This window comes from Pangasianodon hypophthalmus, chromosome 14, assembly GCF_027358585.1.
Source record: "Pangasianodon hypophthalmus isolate fPanHyp1 chromosome 14, fPanHyp1.pri, whole genome shotgun sequence".
Classification (NCBI taxonomy): domain Eukaryota; kingdom Metazoa; phylum Chordata; class Actinopteri; order Siluriformes; family Pangasiidae; genus Pangasianodon; species Pangasianodon hypophthalmus.
In genome coordinates, this window is record NC_069723.1 from 4,085,401 (window position 1) to 4,102,285 (window position 16,885).

The 16,885-nt window shown below is 42.8% G+C and overlaps 1 protein-coding gene across 2 annotated transcripts in view; it reads right to left on the bottom strand.

The window, feature by feature from the left end:
- Positions 1 to 16,677, bottom strand: part of lrfn1 (leucine rich repeat and fibronectin type III domain containing 1) — a 153,107-nt gene extending 136,430 nt beyond the window's left edge. For both annotated transcript variants that reach the window (XM_026943294.3, XM_034310385.2), the window contains exon 1: positions 15,674 to 16,677. The gene's annotated coding sequence lies outside the window, so the exon portion shown is untranslated. The remainder of the gene's footprint in view (positions 1 to 15,673) is intronic.
- Positions 16,678 to 16,885: the final 208 nt, after the last annotated feature.

The following is a 16,885-nucleotide window of genomic DNA, read 5'->3' on the forward strand; positions in this document are numbered from 1 at the left end:
GGGATGAGTTAGCAATGGGCGTGTTAGTTAGATGACTTAACACTGGTAACACGTATGAATTAGCAGAAGTGCGATTACTCAGTTTAGTTAATTAGAAGAAGCAGTATTACTCAAATTGGTGAATGAGGAGAAGTGGAATTGGTCATTTTGGTGAATTAGCAGAAGCAGGTTTGGTCAGATTGGTGAATTAGCAGAAGTGGGATTGGTCAGTTTGGTGAATTAGTAGAAGTGGGATTGGTCAGATTGGTGAATTAGCAGAAGTGGGATTGGTCAGATTGGTGAATTAGCAGAAGTGGGATTGGTCAGATTGGTGAATTAGCAGAAGCGGGACTGGTCATTTTGGTGAATTAGCAGAAGCAGGTTTGGTCAGTTTGGTGAATTAGCAGAAGCAGGATTGGTCAGATTGGTGAATTAGCAGAAGCGGGATTGGTCATTTTTGTGAATTAGCAGCAGCGGGATTGGTCAGTTTGGTGAATTAGCAGAAGCAGGTTTGGTTAGTTTGGTGAATTAGCAGACGCAGGTTTGGTCAGATTGGTGAATTAGCAGAAGTGGGATTGGTCAGTTTGGTGAATTAGCAGATGCAGGATTGGTAAGATTGGTGAATTAGCAGAAGTGGGATTGGTCAGTTTGGTGAATTAGCAGATGCAGGATTGGTCAGATTGGTGAATTAGCAGAAGTGGGATTGGTCAGTTTGGTGAATTAGCAGACGCAGGTTTGGTAAGATTGGTGAATTAGCAGAAGTGGGATTGGTCAGTTTGGTGAATTAGCAGATGCAGGATTGGTCATTTTTGTGAATTAGCAGCAGCGGGATTGGTCAGTTTGGTGAATTAGCAGTTCCAGTCTGACAGATGGAGGCTTCACACACAGAGCTTTCACACTTCATAACAGCGTGCATGCACACGCACACTTATACACAGACGCACACACACACACCCTTGGGACAGATCTCTCTGCGTGTCCACAACACACTTACACACTGATGACATTATTAACAGAGCTAGCTGCTCCTTCAGCCCCTGTGGCGTTCAATACACAAGATGGTAACACTTTTACTGCTGTATTGACATTTTTATACACTCGTTAGCCTCCATAATAAACAGTGCAGAAATAATTCAGTGTTTATGAGATGTAATGTATGTATTCGCTTCTGTGAAAACGAGGATGATGAAGGAAATGATGAGGGAGGATGAGGAGGTGAAGAGGGAAGATGAGAAGGTGATGAAGAGAGGATGAGGAGGTGATGAGGGAAGATGAGGAGGTCAATAAGAGAGGATGAGGAGGTGATCAGAGACTGAGGAGGTGAAGAAGAGAGGATGAGGAGGTGAATAAGAGGGTGAGGAGGTGATGAAGGAGGATGAGGAGGTGATGAGATGATGAAGAGGTGAAGAAGAGAGGATGAGAAGGTGATGAGATGATGAAGAGGTGAAGAAGAGAGGATGAGGAGGTGATGAAGAGAGGATGAGGAGGTGATCAGAGGGTGAGGAGGTGATGAGGGAAGATGAGGAGGTCAATAAGAGAGGATGAGGAGGTGATCAGAGACTGAGGAGGTGAAGAAGAGAGGATGAGGAGGTGAATAAGAGAGGATGAGGAGGTGATCAGAGGGTGAGGAGGTGATGAAGGAGGATGAGGAGGTGATGAGATGATGAAGAGGTGAAGAAGAGAGGATGAGAAGGTGATGAGATGATGAAGAGGTGAAGAAGAGAGGATGAGGAGGTGATGAAGAGAGGATGAGAAGGTGATGAAGAGAGGATAAGGAGTTGATGAGGGAGGATGAGGAGGTGATAAAGAGAGGATGAGGAGGTGATGAAGAGAGGATGAGGAGGTGATGAAGAGAGGATGAGAAGGTGATGAAGAGAGGATAAGGAGTTGATGAGGGAGGATGAGGAGGTGATGAAGAGAGGATGAGGAGGAGATGAAGAGAGGATGAGGAGGTGATGAAGAGAGGATGAGGAGGTGATGAAGAGAGGATGAGAAGGTGATGAAGAGAGGATAAGGAGTTGATGAGGGAGGATGAGGAGGTGATAAAGAGAGGATGAGGAGGTGATGAAGAGAGGATGAGGAGGAGATGAAGAGAGGATGAGAAGGTGATGAAGAGAGGATGAGGAGGTGATGAAGAGAGGATGAGAAGGTGATGAAGAGAGGATAAGGAGTTGATGAGGGAGGATGAGGAGGTGATAAAGAGAGGATGAGGAGGTGATGAAGAGAGGATGAGGAGGAGATGAAGAGAGGATGAGGAGGTGATGAAGAGAGGATGAGGAGGTGAAGAAGAGAGGATGAGGAGGTGATGAAGAGAGGATGAGGAGGTGATAAAGAGAGGATGAGGAGGTGATAAAGAGAGGATAAGGAGGTGATGAAGAGAGGATAAGGAGGTGATGAAGAGAGGATGAGGAGGAGATGAAGAGAGGATGAGAAGGTGATAAAGAGAGGATAAGGAGGTGATGAAGAGAGGATGAGGAGGTGATAAAGAGAGGATAAGGAGGTGATAAAGAGAGGATAAGGAGGTGATGAAGAGAGGATGAGGAGGTGATGAAGAGAGGATGAGGAGGAGATGAAGAGAGGATGAGGAGGAGATGAAGAGAGGATGAGAAGGTGATAAAGAGAGGATAAGGAGGTGATGAAGAGAGGATGAGGAGGTGATAAAGAGAGGATAAGGAGGTGATAAAGAGAGGATAAGGAGGTGATGAAGAGAGGATGAGGAGGTGAAGAAGAGAGGATGAGGAGGTGATAAAGAGAGGATAAGGAGGTGATAAAGAGAGGATAAGGAGGTGATGAAGAGAGGATGAGAAGGTGATGAAGAGAGGATGAGGAGGAGATGAAGAGAGGATGAGAAGGTGATAAAGAGAGGATAAGGAGGTGATGAAGAGAGGATGAGGAGGTGATGAAGAGAGGATGAGGAGGTGATGAAGAGAGGATGAGGAGGTGATGAGGGAGAATGAGGCGGTGATGAAGAGAGGATGAGGAGGAGATGAAGAGAGGATGAGGAGGAGATGAAGAGAGGATGAGAAGGTGATAAAGAGAGGATAAGGAGGTGATGAAGAGAGGATGAGGAGGTGATGAAGAGAGGATGAGGAGGTGATGAAGAGAGGATAAGGAGGTGATGAAGAGAGGATGAGGAGGTGATGAAGAGAGGATGAGGAGGAGATGAAGAGAGGATGAGGAGGTGATGAGGGAGAATGAGGCGGTGATGAAGAGAGGATGAGGAGGAGATGAAGAGAGGATGAGGAGGTGATGAGGGAGAATGAGGCGGTGATGAAGAGAGGATGAGGAGGAGATGAAGAGAGGATGAGGAGGAGATGAAGAGAGGATGAGGAGGTGATGAAGAGAGGATGAGGAGGAGATGAAGAGAGGATGAGGAGGTGATGAAGAGAGGATGAGGAGGAGATGAAGAGAGGATGAGGAGGTCGAGGTCACCCGAGGCTCAAATGTACACAGGAAGGAATTGTGATGAAAGAGGAAACATAAAACATGCCAGTGTGTCAGATTTCCTGAGTCATATTCTCTTTCTCTCTCTCTCTCTCTCTCTCTCTCTCTCTCTGTCTCGCCTCCTCTGTTTGATTTTCTCTCCATTTTTATCCCCCCTTCTTTCTTACCGATTTTCCTTTTCCATTTCTCCCCTTTATAACAATTTGTCTTTCTTTCCTCTCCATCCTTTTCTTCTGTTTTTCAACTGCCCTTTGACTCTCTTCCTCTCTCATTTCATTTTGTTCTCCCTCATTTTTATCTCTTTCCCTCTTTCTCTGTCTTTCTCCCTCTTTATATTTTCCCTCTCTCTTTCGGTCTATATGTCTCTCTTTCTGTCTGTCTCTCTGTCTATCTCACTTTATCTGTCTCTCTTCCTATCTGCCTGCCTCTCTCTATCTGTCTGCCTGTCTCTGTCAGTATTTCTGTCTCTATTTCCCTTCTTCCCTCTTACCAATTTCTTTTTTATTTCTCCCCCCTTTCTTCCTATTTCTATCTCTTTCCCTCCATCATTTTCTTCTGTTTTACGATTGCTCTTTTTTCTTATCTCTCCCTCCCCCCCTGTCTGTTTCTCTCTCTGTCTGTCTTTGTCTTTCTCTGTTTATGTCTGTCTGTCTGTCTCTGTTTCTGTCTCTGTCTTTCTTTTTCTCCCTCTAGCTCTCTCCTAGCTTCTGTCTCTCTCTCCTCCCTCCATCTTTCTCTTTCATCCTGTCCCTCCTTCTCTGTTTCTCTCCATCTGTCTCTCTACTTTTTCTTCCTCCCTCTCATTTCCCCCCTCCATCTGTCTCTCCCTCTTCTTCTTTCTGTCTGCCATCTGTTATTCCTTGTCCTCCCTTCATTTCTATCTTTCTGTTTCCCTGCCTCTGTTATCACTCCCCTTTTCTCCTCCTGCTCCATTTCCATCTCTTTACTCTCCCTCCATCGTTGTCTCTCTGTCTCCCTTTTTCCCTCCTATTCTCTGTCCAGCTCTATATTTCACCCTTCCATCGATCTGCCTCTCGTTTCTCTATCTATTTTTTACTCGTTTTTCTCCATTTTTCTTCCTCCTCTCCATTTCCCTCGTCTTTCCCTCTTTCCATCTTTCTTCTCTCTCAGCTTTCTGTCCTTCTCCTTCTCTCGCTCTATCCCTTGTGTGTTAGCCCCATCTCTCTGTATCTCTCCATTTCTCTCTCTCCTTCCTTCTCTCCAACAGCATTGCTGTATCTTCCATCTCATTTTCCTCTGTGTGGAGGAATCTCTGATCTCGGCGTTCTGATCTAATGGAGCCTCTCTCTCTCTCTCCCTCTCTCTCTCTCTCTCTCTCTCTCTCGTTCTCTACCTTGCCGGGAGAAAACAGGCCCTTGTGTGGACAAAGCCTGAGCAGTTTTTTCCTTCTTTTTCACGCCGATTTTCCCACGAATGGCACTTCTGACAGGCGTGAAAGCTTCTGTAAACCTCTCTGTCCTGTCATATCACAGCACAACACTTCTCTTTCATTCTCTCTCTCTCTCTCTTTCTCTCTGCCTGCCTCTGTCCTATCATCATAGCCAAACATTCTCTCTCCTTCATTCTCTCTCTGTCTGCCTCTCTCTTTCTGTCACATCACAGCACAACAGTTCTCCTTCATTCACCTTCTTTCTCTCTGTCTCTCTCTCTTTCTCTCTGTCTCTCACTTCCTGTCTGTCTGTCTCTATCCTGTCACATCACACCACAACACTTCTCCTTCACTCACTTTCTTTCTCTCTGTCTGTCTCCCTCTCTGTCTTTCTCTCTCTCTCTTCCTGTCTGTCTGTGTCTCTCTCTGTCCAGTCATATCACAGCCAAACGCTTCTCCTTCGTTCACTCTCTCTACATCTGTCTCTCTTTCTCTGTCTATCTCTCACCCTCTTTCTGTCTGTGTCTCTCTCACTGTCTCTGTTTCTCTGTCTGTCGCTCTGCCTCTCTTTCTATATCTCCGCTTAGTCTATCTTTCGATCTCTCTCTATACCACCATCCAATGTGAGATGGGTGGAAGGGGGCGGAGCTTCCAGAGGGACAGTTAACTGTAAGTCATTTCAGATTCATATGTTGATTGGCTCATCTGCTGTTCTTTTATTTTAAAAAAAAAAGCGAAAGCAGACTGGCGTATTTTTGAGTGAGTAGCAGCGTACTTTGATGTTAAAATGCAGAGTTTGTGTATAAAATGCGTGAACGTCGGCAGGACTGCGTCAACAAAATTACGCATAAATACTGAGCTCTTAAGATTATGGCGAGGGGCGGAGTTAGAGCTCGTAGCGTGTCTCGCATTCTTACGCTTAAATGGAGTAGCAGGTCGTGAGATCAGGTTACTTTTCGGAGTCAGGAGGTATACTGACAGGGTAAAGGAGCACACTCGGGTCTCACACTGACTCACTGCTGATTAATTCATAGCCGTGAGGTTGCACGGCTTCTGAACTTCCTGTACACAGAGGAAGTGGAGGTTAAACACTGGTTTTGTGTGCTTGGTTCACTTTAGCGCGACGCTGGCGGGTGGCCATTACCTCCCAGCCGTCATTATTAACCTGCCCTTCTTCCTTCTGCTTCTTTTCTTTCCTCCTGTTTCATCTTCTTCATCTTAATTAAAATTCCTCTTCTTTACTGAGCAAAGACTCTCCCTCTCTCTCTCTCTCTCTCTCTGTCTCTCAAATTCAAATTCCAAGCAGCTTTATTGGCATGAATTGTAGTTAATGACTGTTGCCAAAGCATCGAGTGGGATAAAGACACAAAAAAGAACAAGATAGCAAGGATGATAATGGAATATACGTATAAAAAATACTACAACTGAAATAAATTAATAATTAGATAATGAGATAAATTAAAATAAATAAACATAAATAAATAAATAAGGAAGCAAACAAACAGACAAATGAAGAAGTTTGTTTCTCCGTTTGTTTCTCTCTCTTTTTCCAGGTCTCTATCTGTCTCTCTCTCTCCGTCCCTATCTCATTATCTCTCTGTCTCTCACTCTCTCTGCCCCTGTTTTTTGTCTGTCTTTCTCTTTTTCTGTCTCTCTCTCAAATGTCCTGTGGTGAGTATTTGCAAATGCTAACGTTACCCCTCTAACATGCTTAACCCTTCAGGGATTTAATTATCTTAAAAATATATATTTTTTTTCTTTCTGATCTGAAAGCTGCTCAGCACCTGCCTCATTATCCTCATCAGCCGAATATCAGCAGCGATAATTGCTCTGTATCATTTCAAGTCACAACCGCGCAGCTCGTGCACAATCAGCGGCTAAGCTAAGGGATTACGGGCCTTGTCCTAAATCACCGCTGCGTCTCCAGCCCTAATCTCTGCTGATCGAAATGGATGGGGTTCGATTCTGTGTGATTATTCATGCTACGGTACAATCTGTGCTGTGATACAGGACCCACACACATGGCCAGACGCTCTGTGCCTCGACTCACATACAGAGGTGATGAAGGAGGTGCTGAAAGGAGGAAGAGGACGTAAAAGTTACTTCAACATTTATAGGGAAAGTTACGTGTATTCAGAGTCGGGTTACGCACATGCTTAAATGGATATTCTGAGCTCCACATTCATATTATTAAAATCTCCAGCATGTGGCGCACGCCTCAGAGGTTGCCAGATTTTCTGTTTTCAGTAGAAATGTCCGTGATAACAGCGGCTAGACCTCCACCTTTAAACAAAAGTACTCGCTTTTGAATATGAACACATCAAGGATAGAAATGATCCGAACAGGAACAACAATAATATAATAACTTCCGGTCAAAGCTTAGTCTTTAAAATCTAATCATAATGTTAAAATTTCTAAAACACTTTAATCAAAACTCTATTTTAACCATTAACCCCTGTCTGAGCATCTGCCCTGCTTCAACTGAGTGCGAAAGTTTGCACCCCCCATGGTTTTTGAATGGGGAAAAAAGGAAAATGTATCCTTTTTTTTTTTTTTTTTTTTTAATACAAATTATCTACAAATGAGTAAAACTGAAATTAATTAAAAATGAAATTTATCCTGCAAGAAGACAACAACTGTCACATTCAATTCCACCACTGAGCCAGTAGCTCCCGCTCCTGATACCAATCCGGTCCGGACATTACGAATCTCACAATCACCTGAACACTAAAACGCCTGTTTCTGGTTGAATTTCAGTCATTCTGGCTATTTATAGCGCTTTCACGCGTTTGTTTCTTTGTGAGGTTTTGTTTTCGTAGTTTATTCTGGCTTCTTTGTTCATGTGTTTGGTTCAAAGTTTTCTCTCTGGAACAATAAGGTTTTAAATTGTGTTCCCAAAATACTAAAAAAAAATTGCTTATAGATGTACGGATTTTCTACCTGTACTGTATAATATCCTAACACGACTGATGTGCTTGTTCCCATCATCATCATCATCATCTATTTATAGAAGTAGTCCTGATCTGGAAATTACAGTGCCATAACTATCGCAACCTTCAAATCTCATCCTTGGGAAATAGAGTGTGAATTTTGGACTTCCCGGTCTCAGGGATATTGATCTTGGTGTAGCGTTGATGAGCGTGATGGCACCCGGCTGTCTGGATTTCATAAACGGCGTGTGAGCTGCTTAACACGCAGGGAGGCTGCGCTTATTATCGACCTGTCGTGTATAATAAAGAGGTTGGGACGAATTCGGAACCTCTCGGCAGTCAGCAGGCGTTCGTCACGGACGGTCAGGGACCACGTTTTATTTCTCATCACGTCAGAGCAAAGCTGAGCTGATGGACTTTAGAGGACTCGCGGGTTTTCCCAGTCATGTTGTGCTCGTGTCCGCTGTTGTCCTGAGATTAGCGTTCATGTTTGTTAATGATTGTTTTTGAGCTGTTTTACATGATTGACAGCTAAGTTTCATCTCAATGGGGATCCAAAAGTCAGTTAAGGTCATCAATTATCACAAAGTACCCACAATGCTTTATTTACAGCTGAGACAAATCTAACTTTGTAAACTGAGAAATCATCGCACGAAGTGGAAATCGATTTTCCTTTCAAGTAGAGGACTCTCACACGCTTTCACTTCGGAAATTAAAGGAGCAGTTAATCAGCTAATTTTTGAACTAAACATTGACTGGAAAAGGGGTGGAGCCAAGGAGCTCTGTTACACTAAGGGGAGGGGCTAATTTTCACACCAGTTACTGTTAAGAAGTTGAATATAAATGTGTTTCCTATAAATGTGTGTTTATTCCTTTTATACCACAGCAATTTCTTGTACTTATTAAAGAACAAAAACACGTTAGTTCCTGTTGTCACTTGCGTTATAGCAGCTATAAACAGTCGTTCCCTCATCAACCTCTCTTTTTTCTCTCTCTTGAAGTTAATACGACAAAAACGTATTGTTACCGAGAAAGCACAAAGCGTAAACAACTCTGTCCTGAAGATGTCGTAAAACTTAAACTTACAGCTTTACCTCTGAGTGTTACAAAGCGCTGACACTGGAGACTCCTTCCATAGATGTTAAACAAACATCTCCTCAACAATCAACTTTTTTTTTTTTTTGGTTACGTATTTTTAATCTGTTTATGTCGAGCGTCCACCGTGAATGAGCTGTTACTATAGAAACGATAACATTAGAACGAGCGAATTAATATAAACCTGTGATTTGCAACTGCGCTAATGTCAGAGCTGCTGTTCTAGAAAATTATTCAACACCTTCTGACCAATCACAATCCAGAATTCATCATCAAGTTGTTTTTTAGTGAAGCGAAAGCCACTAACAGCACACAAACACTCTTTGTTTTTCAGTTACATCAAACGCCACTGGGTTATTAAATCCATTTGCATACAACAAAAACTTAGCATTAGCATATCTTTTACCTTTTTATTAGCAATGTGTCTAGTAGTAGATCAGATACTAATCACTTTCTTTACATTGCATCAAACAACATGGAGCTCAAACTTTCTATACTTTAGTCTTTATGTAAGGACGCTAACCCTGTGTTGCTAAAAAACATGGAAACTTGCATCATGACCTAAAATTATGATGCTGTTTAAGGCAGGAAACAGTGCATTAGCACACACATTGGATGTTGTGTGTGTGTGTGTGTGTGTGTGTGTGTGCGTCATGTTCGGTGGGCAGAAACACACGGGTCGCCACCTTTTAGCGCATCAGTCTGCTGTCTGCATTTAGCGACACAGCTAACACCCTTGAGTCTGACGTTACTCACACACACTCACACACACTCACACACTGACTCAGCTCACGAGGAAGTGAAAATTGATCTATGCTCACATGTTCAGACACACCATCCACACGTGCTGATGTAAATAGTGATATTAATAATAATAATAATAATAATAATAATAATAGTACTGATGTCACTCTTCTAGTTTGCTTCCTGTTTTCCAGCTCCACCCTGAAGAACACACCCCTGATCACCTGCCCTCATAATTTGTCTCGTCATTTGTCTATGTATGCTCAGTGGCCACATTATTAGGAACACCTATACACCTGTATTATCCCATCAGCCGATCATGTGGCAGCAGATTCAGGTCAAGAGCATCAGTTAATTTTCACATCAAATATCAGACCTGTGGTAAGGTTGCTGGTGCTGGTTTGAGTATTTCAGAAAATCTCCTGGGATTTACAAACACAACAGTAAAAAAAAAAAAAAAAAAAAAAAACACATCTAGTTCTGCAGGCAGAAACACCTTGTTGATGAGAGAGATCAGAGGAGAATGTCCATACTAGTTTAACCCTATAGGAAGGCTACAGTGACTCAAAGAACCACTCTGTACAACCGTGGTGAGCAGAAAAGCATCTCAATACATCTAACTGAGCTACAACAGCAGAAGACCACATCAAGTTCCGCTCTTCTCAACCAAAGAACATGTCTTCCGCTGCTGTAGCTCATCCATCTCTGACGTGTTGTGCTGAAGTATCTGAGATGCTTTTCTGCTCATCACGGTTGTAAAGAGTGGTTACGTGAGTTAACGGAGCCTTCCTGTGTTCTTTGCTAGGTCTTGATTGATGGAATTAGCACCGAAGTTCTAATATGGAAGGGCAAAATGATCAATTCATTATGATCAGACTTTTACACAGGCTTGTACAACAAAATCGCAACATTTCTGGTGAAAGAAAAAAACAATAACCTCAAAACCTCAAACATGAGATAGTTGGGATGTAACAATGGGAGCGATATTCTCAGAAAAGTATCCTGATTTATTGTCAAATCAGTAGCATATCATTGTATCACCCAGTGCTAATTAAGCCAAAAGCTTGTGTGTGTGTGTGTGTGTTTTTTTTTTTTTAAATGATGGATATATGGTTTCAAGCAACTGGGATAAAAATCACAATATAGGCTCGAACACCGTGATCCATCACGATGCAGAGTCAATTAATATTGGCACCCTAAATTGAAATTTCTTCTTAAGTTCTTCATCTGTGTCTGTCCCGATTTCTTGTTTTCTGTTTTTTAATTCATCATCCGAACAGTGCTCTCCAGTTCAGACCCTATTCTGTCTGTCCGGATTAGCTCTGAGCCTCTCATCCAGCTACACAGGTTCAAGTTAGTTTCCTAAAGAAAGAAAAGGGGGGAAAAAAATCAACAGCAACATGCCCTTTACACACAAGATGAAGAAAACAAATCATGTTTTCAGGTGACACTTGGCTGGAATCCCTGCTATGAGCTGCTGGAGCGCTAAATCTCTCCTCCCAGGCGATGTGAAGCAAACACAACGAAAACTAGCAAACCGAGATCGATGCCAAGTCGTGCTATTGGTTTGTTTGCTGTTCGCCAAACGCAGTCACGTCTGTTTATGAAATGTTTATGAATACCTCGATTTTGTTTGCGTGACGACTGTTACCATTTATAAGCGACTTTCCCAGAAGCCCATTGTCGATGGTCGAGAGAGCATCACATAGAACTCTCTCTCTCTCTCTTTCTCTCTCACACACACTCAAACTTTCAGATGTTAAATTTTGCACCATTTTTTGGAAACTCGGCAAATGAATTTGCACCATATACGTAGGCCTGGACTATATGATGATACTGATATTATGATAAATTGTCACAATATTATTAATAATAATATAATATTTATTACATTATTAAAATGATTTCACAAAAATCTATGATGTGACCGTGACAGCTACTTAGCAACCCGTGTTCAGCCGAATGATGGATTTGAAGCTAGAATGATTTGCAGACTGCGTGGGCGTTTCCTAACTGGTGTATAATAAACAGTGCAGCATGATCGACTGATAAACTGGTACGTGGTGATGACACACGGCTGATATTGATATCGGTGCATTCGCCGTCTGATATCACTACTATGACTCGTACTGTACTGTTGCAGAAAAAAAAATCAATACTGCGCAGAGCAAAGCTGATAGTAGTGCATGAGGTAATGCAAAACGCAGTCGATACCAATACTGTGCAGCACCAATACATTATTTTAGCACTCTGACTGAAAAGTACCTTCCGTAAGTATTCACCCCTTTATTGGGATTACATGCCGTGGAGCTACACAGAATATTCTATAATGTTAAAGTGGAGGGAAAAATGAATATACAGTTTGCATAATTATTTACAAAAAAAAATTGTGCTTGCATAAGTTTTCAACCCCCTTCCTTTCCTGTGAATCCCCTGAATTAGTTCTGATGCATCGAGTTACCATCAGAAGTCAAATAAGTTGAATTGAGTGGGAGTGTGAAGCATGGTGGTGGTAGCATCATGTTAACGTTACCCTTAGCCTCTTGGTTCTCTATGTAATGCCGTCTTTACCTGGTCACTGACTTTTGGTGATGTATTCTTTCCATTATTTTTTGTAAATAATGGATTAAATGCTTCAAAGTATGAGTATATGTTTTATATCCCATAATGTTGTCCCTGACTTGATTTTGATCGCTCCTTGGTCTTCATGATGCTGTTGGATTAGGTATCTAACACACACTGGGTTCTTCCAGGAACAGGTGTATTTATATGAAATACTGAGACAATAAGTGCTGTTCTATTAAATCCTACATTTCTTCATCACCGCTAGCGTATCTGTAGCTGTCCTGTGAGTTTAGCGTCCTCCTATTGGTGGATTCTAGACGGGAGCTGTAGCACAAACTTCTCACACTGGCAAAACGTTGTTAGTGGCTGTCTTTAGTCGCGTCCTAAGAGACGCTACCAAAGAGTTACAATGTGCAATTTTTGTCGGTGACAGCAACATCATGCTGAAAAACGTACACTGTAAATCTGGCTTAAAGCAGCTGATCCAGATAAACACTACACACCATCTGTCCACGGTAACCCTCTAACGTGACGACTATAAAACTCCAACGATACCGAAAAGATATTGACGTCCATGCAGGAGGAGTCTGCAGGGAATTAGCTGCTTGGGGGTAAATCACAGTTTCTGAACAGCAGCAGGATCAGTGCTGTGATGTGTCTCTCCCATGAGACCGTGATTATCCACACAACAAATATTCCAGGGCTGAATTAGCACGCTCTCAGAAATAAAGGCACCCTTGTTTCTCGGATGCACGTTTTCTATTAGTTTTTACAGTAGCATAGCAATCCTTAAAGTCACCATGAACTATCTTCCTGATTTGATTCTGTATCTTGTCATATTTCTTTTTGAAGAAGAAAGTCACAATGATGGCATGTTGACGTGCTTGAACAGCCAATAGTGTCTTTGCTACGCAACTGCCCAATTTAATTTAGTGAGCTAACTAAATATGGAGAATAGTAACGAGTTTATATTTATAACACATTTCTCACCCACTTTATCCCTGACACAAACTCCGCCCATGTCCAACCTCCAAACATTTATTCTCCATTAGAAAAGAGAATATTGTGCGGGAAAACATACAGCCGAAAACATACAGACGAGCCATGTTAACTGCTAACGAGCTGCTACTGTAGAGTAGCAAGACATGCCCCTGGAGGCGGGGCATATGCATTCTTGAAAGCATTGAATTGGATGAATATAATACTAGTACAGGATGAGGAACTGAAAACAACTGAATTGCTTCCCCAGAATTGAAGAACTTAGTGGTGGATGATATGACCCATATTTCTCATCACAATATTTAATGACGTTTCTACGATACACGACATGCATCATGATAGGGTTCCTAACAAATTAATTCAATTTACATTTTTAAAATTTGAATGTAAAATCAGCTGCTTCCAGAGTTTGTAATTATTGTTAAAAGTTGTTTTTTTAAAAAAAAAAAAAAGTTTTAAAGATATTGTATCATGATATCTTGTAATTTATTACTTAATTTTGTTTAATTTAAATGAATGAATTTTTAATTTTACGTTTTGTCTATAAAATGTCCTTCTATAAAGATAAATTAGCAAAAAATATAAATATTATGTAAAATTAAAAGCACCTGCCTAATATTGTTTATAGGTCCCCCTTGTGCCTCCAAACAGCTCAGACCCATTGAAGGATGGACTCCACTAGACCTCTGAAGGTGTGCTGTGGTATCTGGCACCAAGACGTTAGCAAGCAGATACTTGAAGTCCTGTAAGTTGTGAGGTGAAGCCTCCATGGATCATACTTTTTTGTCCCACAGATGCTCGATTGGATTGAGATCTGGGAAATTTGGAGGCCAAGTCACCACCTTGAATTCTTTATCATGTTCCTCAAACCATTCCTGAACAATGTTTGCAGTGTAGCAGGGCGCATTATCCTGCTGAAAGAGGCCACTGCCATTAGGGAATATCGTTGCCATGAAGGGGTGTACTCGGTCTGCGACAATGTTCAGGTAGGTGGTACGTGTCAAAGTAACATCCACATGGATGCCAGGACCCAAGGTTTCCCAGCAGAACATTGTGCAGAGCATCACACTGCCTCCACCGGCTTGTGTTCTTCCCATAGTGCATCCTGGTGCCATCTCTACCCCAGGTAAGCACTGCACACGCACCCAGCCATCCACATGATGTAAAAGAAAACATGATTCATCAGACCAGGCCACCTTCTTCCATTGCTCCATGGTCCAGTTCTGATGCTCACGTGCCCATTGTAGGTGCTTTAGGTGGTGGACAGGGGTCAGCATGGGCACTCTGACCGGTCTGCAGCTACGCAGCTCCATACACAGCAAGCTGCGATGCACTGTGTGTTCTGACACCTTTCTGTCATAGCCAGCGTCAACTTTTTCAGCCATTTGTGCTACAGTAGCTCTTCTGATCAGACGGACTAGCCTTCGCTCCCCATGTGCATCAGTGAGCCTTGGGTGCCCATGACCCTGTCGCCGGTTCACTGGTTGTCCTTCCTTGGACTACTTTTGGTAGATACTAAGCACTGCACATAAGGAACACCCCACAAGACCTGCCATTTTGGAGGTGCCCTGACCCAGTCGTCTCAAGTGGCACAGATCGTTACGCTTGCCCATTTTTCCTGCTTTCAACACATCAACTTCGAGATCTGATTGTCACACATGCTGCCTAATATATCCCACCCCATGACAGGTGCCACTGTAACGAGATAATCAATGTTATTCATTTCACCTGTCAGCGGTTTTAAAATTATAGCTGATCATTTGTATTTGTGTGTGTGTGTGTGTGTGTGTGTGTGTGTGTTTTTATATATATCCACATTTTGTAGTATAAAAGCATCGTACTGAATACTGAAGTATAAAAAGCAACAACAAGCTGCGTTCATTCCACACACTGTCACTGATTCCCTCATGTTCATGCCATTTTCTCTCCGGATCAGATTCCAGAGGTGTGACTAAGACATGCTGAGCGTTCGGGATTATATTTCCAAGGTCAGAGCGGCTTGCACATGATGAGCGTTAGGGAGCAGAGCACCACCCCGCGATACGCCACCCTGATTACTTCATCAACCCTCGGAGAAGTTGAGCGATTTATATCTCTCAGAGATTCAGCCGTTCATTACCTGATTTACTGCGTGAGCCCGAGAGAGAGAGCGTTAGCTATAAGAGTGCCAAAACATAACTGTGCACACACAGGGATATAGGTATCCCCTCCCCCCCAATAATAATAATAATAATAATAATAATAATAATAATCGCCCAAAGATGGAAACAAACTAATAAATAAATAAATAAGTAGTTGTTACCATTCAAGAAATAGATAGATAGATAGATAGATAGATCCAGAAATACTGGCACCTTTGAAGTGAGCGCTTGATGGTTCAAAAATATTGGCACCCTTCCAGAGCGAGATCTATGGATGCAGAACTATTGGCACCCTCCCAGAGATAGATGGTTAGATAAATGGATAGACCCCAAAACTATTGGCACCCCGAAGAGGTAGGTGGATAGACAGACAGAACGCGACTCACCTCTCCAGGCCGGTCTCCGCCGCTGAAGTTCCGATTCTCGTCCTCCTCCTCCTCCTCCTCTTCCTCTTCCTCCTCTCCTGATGCTGATTTGTAATTATTATTTTCCAAACAGAACCGGACCGCATCAATCAGGAAGATCAAAAAGACGCAACCGCACAAATCCGCTGGAGTTCTCCACCGCAGAGACGCAGAAATGCGCACCGGATCTTCCCCTCGCGACTTCTAAACTCGTAACGGAGAGACGGAGAGATGAAGAGATGGAGAGATGGAGAGATGAATTCCTTCTGCATTAACAAAAAAACACAATCAAATAAAAAAAAAAAAAAACCAGTGCGCGCTCCTTAATCCAGAATCCTTAATCGATCCTAATCAGTGTGAGAAAAAAAGAATGTGATCCAGTGATTCTGAGACGAGACAGCGGTGTGTGTGTGTGTGTGTGTGTGTGATTTAGGAGAAGCCAAATCCCAAAAAAAAAAAAAAAAAAAAACACCAAAACGGTCCGTGTGCAGCGCGAGACTATGGACCGGATGTGCTCGAGCGATTCTGCGGTAGTCTACAGCAGGAAAAACTCCGTGCAGGAGATGAGCACGCGGGAGAACCTGCGCAGAAACGCATCCGAACACGCGCGTGCCGTCGCCCTCCGCTCTCCGCCCGTCATCCCTCGCGCTCCATCCTGTCCCCAATTCTCATGTATCCCCGTGCACGCGGAGAGCAGGACGTCTCTACTGTTTTTTCTATTATTATTATTATTACTATTTATTTATTTATTTATTTATTTATTCTTCTGCTCTTCGATAAGGGCGATCCGTGCACGCACGCGCCAAGCTCAGATCTCAGTAACGCAGCAGATTCGTCTCTTCTTTTTTATTATTATTATTATTATTATTATTATGATTTCTCATGCAAATGTTTTCTTCTTTTCTGTTCTCTTCATTCCTCTCCGTGCAGCTCTGCCCGAGCACGGATACCGGAGCCGAGCGTCCGCGCGCACGCACGCACGCGCATCTCCTGTCGTGTCCCGAAGTGATGACGCGCGTGCACGTGCGCGACACCGAGAAATGGGGTTGGAGGGGGAGGGGGGGTGTGGGGGGGATTCGAAACAACACAAAGTTAATTGCGCGTGCACGTCTTCATTCAGTAAGATGTTATTTGTACACATACTGTGTGTGTTAATCTCTTACTGCAGGAGGTCCATTAATAAAGTAGGTGTCC